At 32.2% G+C, this 13,825-nt stretch overlaps 1 long non-coding RNA gene across 1 annotated transcript; it reads left to right on the top strand.

The window, feature by feature from the left end:
- Window positions 1-6,336: 6,336 nt before the first annotated feature.
- On the top strand, window positions 6,337-9,345 carry LOC114256491 (uncharacterized). Its single transcript, XR_014335758.1, has 4 exons — window positions 6,337-6,570; window positions 8,438-8,587; window positions 8,697-8,956; window positions 9,052-9,345. It is a non-coding gene; the product is annotated as an uncharacterized LOC114256491 (long non-coding RNA).
- Window positions 9,346-13,825: the final 4,480 nt, after the last annotated feature.

Raw genomic sequence — 13,825 nt, 5'->3', positions numbered from 1 at the left:
ATGTGACTTGCCCTTGCTTTTCTCTTATTTTATGGAGATATTCCTTTTTTAATAGATATTAGTTGACTTGCCCTTTGCATTCCTCTTCTTTTATGGGTTGATTTTCAATTTGAAATACATGTATTTGTTGTGTGTGTATGTGTTCCATTGAGGTTTACTTTGGCAAAGAGTTTTACATAAATGAACTGGTTTTGATCTTCTGATTTACATCCCTTTTGAATAATGTTGTTGTTTTCTACCTTAGGTTTGACATCTTTTTGTTCAATAGGATTGGAAATAGAGGGTTCCAACATTTATGATGAAGATAAGGGTGCTAAGATGAATGGGAACCATATAATGGGCTTTGTTCCTCTATAGATGCTGATATGACAGCATTCTAAAAGTCACTTGTCCCTATTGGAGAGGTTGATATACATTGTTGAGCTCATTCCAGACAACTTAAGCTTTTGAGCTTGATTTATATTATTGAGCTCATTTCCTAACATCTTAAGTTTTTGGGACTAGTAGTGATCTAATAGTTCCCCCCTATACGATCAATACATATGGTATGTACTTGTGTCTATGTGGACCTAAGAAAGAGAGATTTATATTTTACTTTTAACTGTTTTAAATTATAATACTAAATTCCAGACCTTGTGTCCATTTCTTCTAATCGACCTGGAGATAAAGACTATGATCACTTGGACTATCTTAGCTTGAAACATCAGCGCAGAATGTTAAGTTGACCTTCTTAGCCCTGCAATCATGCATCAGGTTTCTCAACTATATATATTGATTCTTTTAGCTTTGATTCTCTAAGTTAAGCTCATGCAGCTGCATTCATCTTCGTTTGTGCACTCAAGTCTGAAAAATTGATGATAACCATAAGGATATTACAATTTAAGACACTAACATTTTCATGGGATTCATTAGTCTATACTTTGGTGGTACAGTTATTGTTTAGTAGAGTAATTTGTTACTTGTTAGTTTAGTTTTATGAGTTCACTTTTGCTACTTGTACTGCTTGTGATGTGAGGAACTGATGTGGTTGTTATTTTTGCAATAAAACTGCTAGATCCTTTGCCGGTCTATTGAATCAGAACCTTTTAATTTTTTTGTCATTGTATGCGTTATTGAGAAGATCTAATTGCCTTCATATCCTTACTGTACTTATAATTTACTGGCTTTGTCAATGGCCTGGATTTAGGAGATTAAGTGGTAGCACTAGCAGTATGTTAACTCTTTATTGTGGTTTGTTATTCTAATCTGTTAGAGAGGGTGACCCCATTTTAGAGTTGCTGATTTTGATTTAAGATGGCTGTTGATCCAGATACCATACTATGTTTCATCCTATACCTCCATTTTGTAGAATATTTTATCCATATTATCGTATTGCTAACTTTTTATCCATATATTTTGTTTTAATTATATGACCCTAGCCTGCTGGAGCATTTGAAATACAATTTTCAGAAGGAAAACAAATCGAGGATTCAAACATGTATACTGGTTACATTGGAAGTACACAAAGTAGTATAAAAGTGGTGTACCACATTGAGTCACAATCAAAAGATTTACAATGATGGTACGAGTTTGTGACGAGTCACTGTAGCCTGTATTTACTAAGAGTAATTGGAAAGTGTCAAAGTAGTTTTGTTGGCAAAGAGTTGCTTTTCACAGAGGTGGTAGAAGGAACTCTACACGATTGGGTGAAAAAAAACCTTCTCGTTGATTCTGAGTATCTTGAAAGGCTGAGTAAGCCTTTTATTGGCATCTTGGGGTAAGTGCATGTCTATGTCATCTTTGCTATTTATTTAAGTAATTCATTCATTTGTTTTTTGTCTTTTCATTCAATTTTTTTTTTGTCATTTACTCTATAGGGATATACTCAATGGCATCATATATACTTCAGATGTACATTGAGACAACCACATGGAGAAATTTGTGCAAACAATGTCTACTTGGTTAATGGAAATGCCAAGTTGGGCAAAGCTCTAAATCCGGAGTGGTACGAGAAGACATTTGGGGATGACATTGACAAGTTCAGTTCTACGGCATGGTCAAGTCTCTCTTCAAGTCCAAAGGGTCTAAACTTCCCTTTGGTTTGGATCATTTGTGTAGATAATTGCAAAAATACAACAAATTTGATAAGTACAGTATTTCTTTAATTATGATTTTTTAAGTATTGTAAAGTGTTTTTATTACTATTGATTCTCACGGTTTTTGTTATACAGGCATTTGATTAATGCAATTAATTATCTGATCATGTTGACAGTAGATGCAAGATGCGAGTATATGCCAGTTGCCTATTCTCTTGTTAAACACCATTCTAGCCTATACTCGCATCTTGAGTCTGGGGTCAACATGATCGGATGATTAATTTCATTCATCAAATGCCTATATAGTGAAAAGCGTGAGAATCAATATTAATAAAAACACTATACAATACTTAAAAAATCATAATTAAAGAAATACTGTACTTATCAAATTTGTTGTATTTTTGCAAGAATCTGCTCAAATGATCCAAACCAAAGGGAAGTTCAGACCCTTTGGACTTGAAGAGAGACTTGACCATGCCGCACAACTTGTCAATGTCATCCCCAAATGTCTTCTCGTACCACTCCGGATTTAGAGCTTTGCCCAACTTGGCATTTCCATTAACCAAGTAGACATTGTTTGCACAAATTTCTCCATGTGGTTGTCTCAATGTACATCTGAAGTATATATGATGCCATTGAGTATATCCCTATAGAGTAAATGACAAAAAAAAAATTGAATGAAAAGACAAAAAAAACAAATGAATGAATTACTTAAATAAATAGCAAAGATGACATAGACATGCACTTACCCCAAGATGCCAATAAAAGGCTTACTCAGCCTTTCAGGATACTCAAAAATCAACGAGAAGGTTTTTCTTCACCCAATCGTGTAGAGTTCCTTCTACCACCTCTATGAAAAGCAACTCTTTGCCAACAAAACTACTTCGACACTTTCCAATTACTCTCAGTAAATACAGGCTATAGTGACTCGTCACAAACTCGTACCACCATTGTAAATCTTTTGATTGTGACTCAAGGTGGTACACCACTTTTATACTACTTTGTGTACTTCCAATTTAACCAGTATACATGTTTGAATCCTCGATTTTTGTTTTCCTTCTGAAAATTGTATTTCAAATGCTCCAGCAGGCTAGAGTCATATAATTAAAACAAAATATATGGATAAAAAGTTAGCTATACGATAATATGGATAAAATATTCTACAAAATGGAGGTATAGGATGAAACATAGTATGGTATTTGGATCAACAGCCATCTTGAATCAAAATCGGCAACTCTAAAATGGGCTAACAGATTAGAATAACTAACCACAATAAAGAGTTAACATACTACTAGTGCTGCAACTTAATCTCCTAAATCCAGGCCAATGACAAAGCCAGTAAACTATAAGTACAGTAAGGATATGAAGGCAATTAAATCTTCTCAATAACGCATACAATGACAAAAAAATTAAAAGGTTCTGATTCAATAGACTGGCAAAGGATCTAGCAGTTTTATTGCAAAAATAACAACCACGTCAGTTCCCCACATCACTAGCAATACATGTAGCAGAGGTGAACTCATAAAACTAAACTAACAAGTAACAAATTACTCTACTAAACAACAAGTGTACCACCAAAGTATAGACTGATGATCTCTAGTTTGTGACACTGATGATGAGAGGGCCGCTGCTGGTGCCCTCAAAATTGCCCTTGCCCTTCTTCGAATTGACCATGCCTTCTTTTGCCCCGGTCTTCTTTTCCTTTTCGACTCACTATTCGGTTGATCTTCGCCACGGCTTCTACTCAGCAGTGCTTGGTTTGTATTGATCATACTTCTTTGTTTTATTTCTGCCTCATCTTGACTCAGTTGCTTATTTGATCCCATTGGACCAATCTCCTCAATGGAAAGCTGGGCTGGTGATTGATATTTTGTGATTTGGGCTTCATCCTGTTTCCATTCACTTCTTATGTGGTTCAGACCTCCAATTAATCCCTTGAACTGGGCTTGGTCCAACATCACATTTAAGTTAATGCTGGGCCTGTGCAGATCCAAATTGCTTATGCTCTTCATAAAGCCCACAGAAGGCACCCTGTAACACTGTTACTGCCCCTCTTATTGTTCTAAATCAAAACCTTGTACATGCCTTCTTCCTCTTTTCCCAGACCTATCCTAGCTACTCTTGGGTCTCCCACTTCATAGCACATCTCATTAACTACTGACACAGCTAGTGAACTGTCGCCGCTGCCAAAATTCATGCCTCTATTACATGAAGTTCTCACTGGGCTTAGTGTTTTTGTTAGATCTCTTCCAGTTACCATATAATGTGTGTTCTATCAGGCTTCTGGTTGCTTTTGTTGTGGATTTGAGTTCTTTTCTTCCAGAATTCAAGCCTTTCTCACCAAGCTTAGTACTTTTGTCAGATATCTTTCTAATTACCATGTAATGTCTGTGTTCTTCTATCAGACTCCTTGCTGCTGTAAGACTTTGATTATTACTATTTTTTGGTTTAACTATTAGACTTGATTGTTATTATTTTTGTTATTAATCATATGCCGTTTGTATCTGTTGGTGACCTAACAGATGTAAAGAATTGGTCTTGATCATTACTTTTGTCAATTATATTGTATATGGTTGGAGGTGCGAATGTTGTAATTGATGAAAATGATGGTTCTTGTAAAGACAATTTCTGTTTAGATGCTTTTGCCTTTGATCCCACCACTGATCCAGAGGAGGGTTTGTTGGTCCCTGTCCGTGATATTCCCAGATTGTCAAGTTACAAGCCCAGACCTATTGTGGTCACACGAGGGAAAAATTACCTTCTTTCCAGACATTCATAATACTCATTCCTGTTTGAACTTGATCTTGAGGTGCCCCATTTTGAGGTTTTTGATCCCAAATGAGATAGAAAATGGGAAATCCTCCCCAATCCTCTCAGCGTCGGTAAAACTATTGGTGAAACTATCCTCGACTACTTTGCTTGGGGACACAGGCTCAGAATTTATACCCAGATAGGTTTTTGCTTGTTTGACGGAGTTCTTAATGAAGTTTTGGGGGCAGGAGGATGGTAGTTTTGTGCCTTCTCTCTCCGGTGTTGGAACTGAATTTGAGGGGGGCTTTTGCATTGCCTGGGATGAGAGCTCACTGCTTATGATTTTGAGGACGCCAATGGTTTCCTCAAGTCTCATTGGGTACTAAGTGAGCTTTCTATTATGTTCAATCCTCTACTCGAGTGTTACGTAGGCTTTGTCACACATCTCTGAGGAGCTCTTCCCAAGTGAGAGGTTTGGTATACGTGCAGCGGTCATTCGGGTTTCCAAAACCGTTGGTGTTGGTGGCAAACCGTTCCTCTCCGTAGAAATTGAGCATCTGCAAGAATATATGATTTGGAAAATTGGAATTGTGCTTATCAAGTAATCGAGTCCGTCAGTCATGTAAGCAAATGAAGGAATCCTTTTTTTATATGACAGATTAATATCCTATAAACTAACGTAACAAATTAATATCCCAAAAATATGGGAAGAAAATTAAAAAAAAATCACTTTGCTTGTATATGGCATTGAAATGTTGCAGTCAAACTCTTTCCCATTTCGTTCTTTTCTAGAGCCACCATCGTTCTTTCCCACTTCTCAAACCTTCATCACATGATTCCTTATTACCACTGCCCAACAGGATCCATAAATCACACAAAATCACAGATTAAATATAACACACAACTCATAAAATATTTTTTCAGGTCTATCACATTTTTTTCCTCCAAAATTGTCTATAAAATTTTTAACTGCTCAAAAATTTTCAATTGCAAAATCTTTTTTATTCATCAAAAAATCTAAAATTTTATATATAAAATTATAAACGATGGGATGGATGTAAACTGATGGGGGACTACGTATGTAAATGTAGGACAGAATTTTGCTATTTTGGCTGATGTGGCACCATCTTATTGGATGTCTAGCAAATCCATGGTGTAGCTGTGAAAATTTTGGTCTCAACCACAAATCGGATGGTGGTTCGGATGTTTATATAATTAGAATTTCTAGATAATATATATATATATATATATATAACAAATGATATGAATTTTTGTGATATTTTAAAAAATGTCAGAATACACCATTATTTTTGTCAGAAATTTCGTATAAACATTCCATTCCATATGATTATTGTTTTTGTATAAATACACATTAATTTTATTATAATATATATGGCAGAATGGTGCCAACCGTTCAGTTGTGCTGTGGCAAATCATATCACTTGATCTTATTGATTAATTAAATACTTCAAGAAATGTCTAGGATTGACAATGACAGTCTTAGGGTTATGGGTTCAAACACTTAGCAACTAACAACTCCAAAGTATGAGCCAAAATAGGCATGTTAGGCATTTTAGCCAATCACAATACATTTTGAGTCCTCCAATGGGCTGGTTCGTTGGCTACATATGAAGAGCATTGAGCCACTCTGCAAATTGTATTGAAACCCTTTGCCCGTGAAATCGTTTCCCACAAGGTCTAAACTCCATCATTTCACATCTTTGCAGCTCTCTTCCTCATTCAGGTATGTATCCTTCTCAATCTATCTATTCTTCCTCTTCATGGGCGGCAAAACCCTATCGCACTCATCACTCCCTCTTCAACGCACCTACTTGTGAAACCCTATGTTGAACCTTCCTTTCCCCATCTCTGCAACTCCCTCACTCTGTACCACCAAACCCTAGCTTCCGACATCTCCTATATGTGAAACTCTCTTCCTAAACCTCTCTACAAACCCCCTTATTTCCCTCCCTGTCATCCCCCTTCGACTGGATTAATTTATGAAATCATTTATTGCACATGCAAATTGTGGATTTCATTTGCACACTAACTGTATTTTTTTCCTTTAAACCTGTGAAACCCTTCTCTCACTCATTTTTTTACATCATTCTATTCAAACTATGCATGGTTCAGTGTCATGTAAAGGTTTTGCTTAGTGCAATTAGATCATAAAGGTTAGCAGAGTCTGTTTTTAGCATTGCATTTCATATGTGCATGCTTTGAGTATTGGCTTTTTAGGAATTTGTGGACTTTTTCTAAGTTGCAATTGTTCTTGATGTGAAAGTTTATGTTTTTTTTTTTTTTTTTGTTAATTAATTTGATCTTGTAAGTGGGATTAGAAGAAACTTTATGGGTTGTTGTGGAGCAGAGAAACGTGGCCCAAGCATGAATGTAATAATGGAAATGTGAATGTGATAATGCTTCTTCCATAAAAATATTATTCATTTGTAGAAATGCAAAGATTGTTGCCCTCTTTTGAATCTAGACAGAGACAGGGCAAAGCAAGGGCCTGTAGAGTGTAGAGTCTTATTTCAAAGAACCCCACCTATAACATTTCTGCTAATTTTAATATGTATTATGAAGGATATACAACAATTTGTCTATTATTACCACTAATTGAATCATTCATTATCGTCCATACTATGGCGACAATTTCCTAGCTAGTTCAAGTTTCGAATATTCTTGTTATACTACTTTTACTTGTGCTCATGTCATGTGGTTGATTGGCGTTAGATTGACGATATTACTATTAAAATTGTTGAAATTTTGGAGTTTGACTTGTATTTAAAGTTTGATTTTCATTAGAGTGAACAATTTTATGGTTGTTATAATGGTTATTGGACTTGTTATATGTCTCATGGTTATATAGCATTGATTTTTTTTTTTTTTTTTAAACATAATTAATGTCTAATTTGATATAATTCTAATCTACTAATATATGACCATATATATCTCACCTTAGTTTCACATGTCAAGTCCTTCAATGTGGAAGGGGACTGTCTAGATGATTTTGAACATTAGCCAACTCTCTTTGGAGTTTTAGGTTGAAGTATGGGATTAGGCATTGGAACCATCATTTTGTATGGGATTAGGCAGATTTCTTGTACTATTTTGTATGTGTTTTTTAGATGGCACCATTGACTTATGCTTCATAAATCTGTGGGAAGTGGAAAGCTTGCATCTATTTTTTGCAGTCAATTTTGTATCTTGATGTGGAAGCCAAAATTCATATAGGTGAGCTGATACATGTCATTATTATTGATAGGTCCCTTTCTATTGAATTATGGCCTGTTGATTCTTGTGAAATGGAAAATTACCCAATTCATTTTGATTTTGCTGTTGTTTCTTTAGAACCCACTCCACACCAAAAAAATACACCACATATTTTAGTACTTCAACTATTGCTTTAAGACAATATCACCAACAAAATCATATATAATTGTTGCTGCTGAATCTGCTTCTGTTGGTGGTGCTGCAATTGTTGCTGCTGATAATGACAATATCACCACCACTACTACTTGTACTAGTACTAGAATCATGATTATATAATTTTCAATTGTTGCTGCTGAATCTGATTCTGTATTCAAAATCCATATATAATTGTCAATTAGGATAGCAGGAGACCAAGCTGCATTTTGGGGTTGTGGATTCTTTGGAGCCCAAGACACCCTTCATGATGATAGGGGTTGCCATTACTTCAAAGATTGCTATATCCAAGGTTCAATTGACTTATCTTTGGCAATGCTAGGTCCTTGTATGAGGTAATATATAATACTCTACTCTGCTTATCTCTCTGTCTTTGGCAATACTTCTGCAATTTTGGCTATAATGATAATGAATATGAATGGATGAATGAATGAATGAATACAGAGTTGCTAGCTGAGTTCGATTGTGAACCCAGTGGCACTAGGGGCGAAGGTGATAAACGGAGTGGTAAGCGCGCATGGCAGAGCTTCAAAGGATGAAAACAGTGGATTTGCATTTGTGAACTGCAGTGTGGGAGGGACTGGAAGAATATGGTTAGGTAGAGCATGAAGGCCCTTCTCCACAGTGGTCTTTGCTTACACACAAATGACTGATATCATTGCTCCTGAGGGATGGAACGATTTCAATGACCCCACCAGAGACTAGTAATTAATTAAAATTACCCATTATTATATATTCTTCTTCTTCTTCTTCTCTGTTTATGCATGGTTTAATTTAATTTAATTAAATTTTTTTTTAGGACCGTTTTCTATGGAGAGTACATGTGCGGAGGTGCAGGAGCTAATATGACTTTGAGGGTGCCATATGCCCAAAGACTGAATGATACACAAGTTTCTCCTTTCCTCAATGCGTCTTTCATTGATGCAGATCAATGGTTACAACCATAACAATACACACATACACACACACACACATATATATATATATATATATTCTCTAATTCTATCCAATGTAATTAATATGCTAGCTAAGGTGATGTTTGATAATGTAATTCAACACTTACAATTGAATATATAAAGTAAAAATTCATTAAGCTCCTGATAATTGCAATTGCTATCAATAAAAAATTTAAGTAGCACTTAAAATGTGGCATTCTATGAAAAATATTGTAATATATATCCGTTTTTATTTTGAAAATTGGTTAAGTTAGTTTGAATGACTAATTAAAATAAAGAGTATGGTTGGAGCACGCAATATCTAAACTAATTAGATAAAATAAAGAGTGTACTTTTTTCATACTTTAGCTAGTGAAAAATAAAGAGTGTGGTTGGAGTTGTTCTAAGGCATGATTAAAAATACTAGGATTGTTATATATTATTTAATTTTTTCATCAAATTATATAATAAGATATTATTTATTTTTATTAAATATTTTAATAATTATGAATCCAAAAAAATAAAAATTTTAATAATTAAATATACATAAGAGAATTAATTATTAATATTCATGTAAAACTGATATGTATATATATATAATCAATCGTATATAATATTTCTCGGAAAATATTAATCAATGTGTCCAAAATCCCAAACCTTTTTTTCGTGGAAGCAAACTAAATAGAAAAGTCCAACGCAACGAGGCTGGACAAAGACAAGTTAATTAAACTGTTTGAACTTGCACTCTATAATTAAGGCCTAACAATTTGATTTTACTTCACAAAATCTTTTATTATACTTAAACATTAATCATGTTTATATTTATTTTTGATAAATAAAAAAAATGTTTAATACGCATATATGTTTTAAATTTTGTTTTGAAAATAAGGGAGTAATCAAAAGTAATTGCTGACAACTGGATATAGTGTTAGAGGTGATTTTCGACAGAAGGAGGCAACCAAAAGTAGTTTCCAACAAGATGTGGTCATCAGTGCTTGGAGGCGATTTCCATCCATGGGAGATAGTTGTTAGCGACCAAAGGTAGTTGTCGATCGTGAGAGATGGTGGCTAGAGGGGATGCTAGAGGAGATTGTTGGCGATTGTGGCCGGAGGTGGGGTGAGAGTGGCCAGATGTGATGCCTGATGGTGGTGATGAGGCATAGGTGGCTCGAAGGAATTGAAGTGAGAGAGAAATTATTTTTCTAAACATGTGAAACTAATTTGTTTTAAGTTAAGAGTTCAATAAATTTTGTAAACTACTAACAATTTTAAAAAATGAAAATAAACTGATAAATTTTCGTTTACAACTTTCAAAATTTTATAAATATATATAAACAAAAAAAAAATGCAAGCTTAGTCAATCATAGTTTGTTTGTTTGTTTGTTTGTTTTTTTAGATAGGAAAAGCAATTACAAAGAAATAGGAATCTCAAAAGCCATCAACGCCAATAAAAAGGGAGGGACCTTCTCCATCCAAAGGCTAGCCTACTTAAACAAAGTGTTACAGAATTGCTTTACCTATAAACATGGGAGACCAATGAGGAATGGAATCGCAAGAGTAGCGCCTAAACAACACCCACCAAATGACCATAACAAAGCAAGTTATCCGTCTTGCCTTGGATTACAGACACCACATTAAGAGAATCGCCTTCAAGCTGAATATTACCCAAGCCCAAATCACAACCCAATTGGAGCCAATTGGAGCGCTTCCACACAATCATAGTTTGTTGATAATTGCAAAAATGTAAATGTGGACACGTGTAGGCAGGTGTAGTTTCGAACATGGTTAAGTTATTCTCACAATTACATATGTACGAGAGTTATAACTAACATTGTAAATGGGGTTTTTCCAAATTAAGTCAAATTAATAATTTATTTTTCAAACTAGGTTTAGTTTGGACGAAATTTCTAAACTAGGCTAAAACGTAGTTGTGAACCACGCTTTCACCATTTTTGTACCTATCGCGCTGAAATTTTGACAAATTATAAGAGTGTGGTTACAAACCACGCTTTTAATTAAGAAGACGTGGTTACAAATCACGCTTTTAAGTTAATCATAAAATGTAGTTTCAAACCACGCTTTTAAGTAAAATATATATATATATATATATATATATATTTATTTATTTTTTTCAGAAAACGTGATTTTTAACCACGCTTTCTTAATTAAACTGTGTTATAAAGAAAGCGCGGTTAGAAACCACGCTTTCAATAATTCATCAAACACACGCACTCACAAACACACACTCTCTCTCTGATAACCACACACACACACACAATCACACTCAATATACATAAATTTTAATACATATTTATAATTTAAAATATATATAAATTTTATTTCATAAAATTGAAACCAATATTAAATATATATAATAATAATTTATAATAGAAAATAATATTCAACTATATAAAATGATTACTTTTTTATTTTAATTCTTAATTTTTTTTTATTTTACTGTTTAGGGATAAATTTTTTTTTTTTATTTTAGGGTTTAAGGTTTAATTCTTAAAATTTATTTATTTTTATTTTAGGGTTTAGGATTTAGGGTTTAGGACTTATAAAAATAAATAAATTTTAAGAATTAAATTATAAATTCTAAATCCTAAATCGTAAACTCTAAAATAAAAATAAATAAATTTTAAGAATTAAACCCTAAACCCTAAAATAAAATAAAATAAAATTATCCCTAAACACTAAGGTAGCGTTTGGTAACATTTACGTTTTTGGTAACATTTACAAAATTTACAAAAATTTTGTAAACTGATTTCTGTTTATTTTTAGAAAAACATAAATAACAAACGTGTTTGAATTGAACGAAATGTTCAAAAAAAATTTAAAACATAAACTAAAAAATATGTTTGTTCAAGCCTAAAATATTTATATTTATATTTATTATTCATGACAATGGGATCACACATATTATAATTGAAAAAAAATTAATTAAAAAAATAATTGAAAAAAATTTAATTGGAAAAAATTTAATTGAAAAACAATTATTTGAAAAAAAAATATTTGAAAAAAATGAAAAAAAAATTAATTAAAAAAATAATTGAAAAAACAATTATTTGAAAAAAAAAATTGAAAACTGAAAACGTAAACTCATTTTTTGAGTTTATGTTTTTTCCTCAAATTTATAAACTGAGACAACCATTTATAAATCAACGATTTTTCGAGGTTTTGATAATTTTTTGTGGTTTATAAATAGTTATTTCAGTTTATAAATTTGAGAAAAAAACGTAAACTCAAAAAATGAGTTTACGTTTTCAGTTTTCAATTTTTTCTTTCAAATAATTTTTTTTGAAAAATAAGTTTTTTTTTCAATTATTTTTTTAATTAATTTTTTTTCCAAATATCTTTTTTTCAAATAATTGTTTTTCCATTAAATTTTTTCCAATTAAACTTTTTTCAATAATTTTTACAAACCACATTTTTTCCAATTGAATTTTTTTCAATTATTTTTTTTAATTAATTTTTTTTCAATTATAATATGTGTGATCCCATTGCCATAAATAATAAATATAAATATAAATATTTTAGGCTTGAACAAACATATTTTTTAGTTTATGTTTTAAATTTTTTTTAAACATTTTGTTCAAACCAAACACGTTTGTAATTTATGTTTTTCTAAAAATAAACAGAAGCCAGTTTATAAAATTTTTGTAAACATAAACCAAAAACGTAAATGTTACCAAACGCTACCTTAGTGTTTAGGGATAAAATTTATTTATTTTTTATTTTAGGGTTTAGGGTTTAATTCTTAAAATTTATTTATTTTTATTTTAGAGTTTAGGATTTAGGATTTAGAATTTATAATTTAATTCTTAAAATTTATTTTTTTTATAAATCCTAAACCCTAAAATAAAAAAAATCAATTTTAAGAATTAAACCTCAAACCCTAAAATAAAAAAAATAAATTTTATCCCTAAACAGTAAAAAAAAAATAAAAATTAAGAATTAAAATAAAAAAGTAATCATTTTATATAGTTGATTATTATTTGCTATTATAAATTATTATTATATATATTTAATATTGGTTTCAATTTTATGAAATAAAATTTATATATATATATATTAAATTATAAATATATATTAAAATTTATATGAGAGAGAGAGAGTGTGTGTGTGTGTGTGTGTGTTTGTGAGTGCGTGTGCTTGATGAATTATTGAAACAGTTTAATTAAGAAAGCGTGATTAGAAATCACGTTTTTTGGAAAAGAAAAAAAAAATTATTTTACTTAAAAGCGTAGTTTAAAACCACGTTTTATAATTAACTTAAAAGTATGATTTGTAACCACGTCTTTTTAATTAAAAGCGTGGTTTGTAACCACGCTTTTACAATTTGTCAAAATTTCTGCGCAATAGGTACAAAAACTGTGAAAGTGTGGTTCACAACCACGTTTTAGCTTAATTTGGAAATTTCATCCAAACTAAGCCTAGTTTGGAAAATAAGTTGCTAATTTAGCTTAATTTGGAAAAAGCCCCTTGCAAATGAGGACACGTGTAGGCACAATGGTTGAAAGGAATCTTGAACCACTAAAGACCACTTATCAACATGTGAAGACCAAACTATACAAGGTTGACATGTTCAATTCATTAGTGAAATCAATACCCGAATCCTAATTCCTAGCATTCTTT

The sequence above is a fragment of the Camellia sinensis genome, chromosome 7, assembly GCF_055761805.1.
Source record: "Camellia sinensis isolate YWXY chromosome 7, ASM5576180v1, whole genome shotgun sequence".
Lineage (NCBI taxonomy): Eukaryota > Viridiplantae > Streptophyta > Magnoliopsida > Ericales > Theaceae > Camellia > Camellia sinensis.
This window is presented reverse-complemented; position numbering and strand designations above follow the sequence as displayed.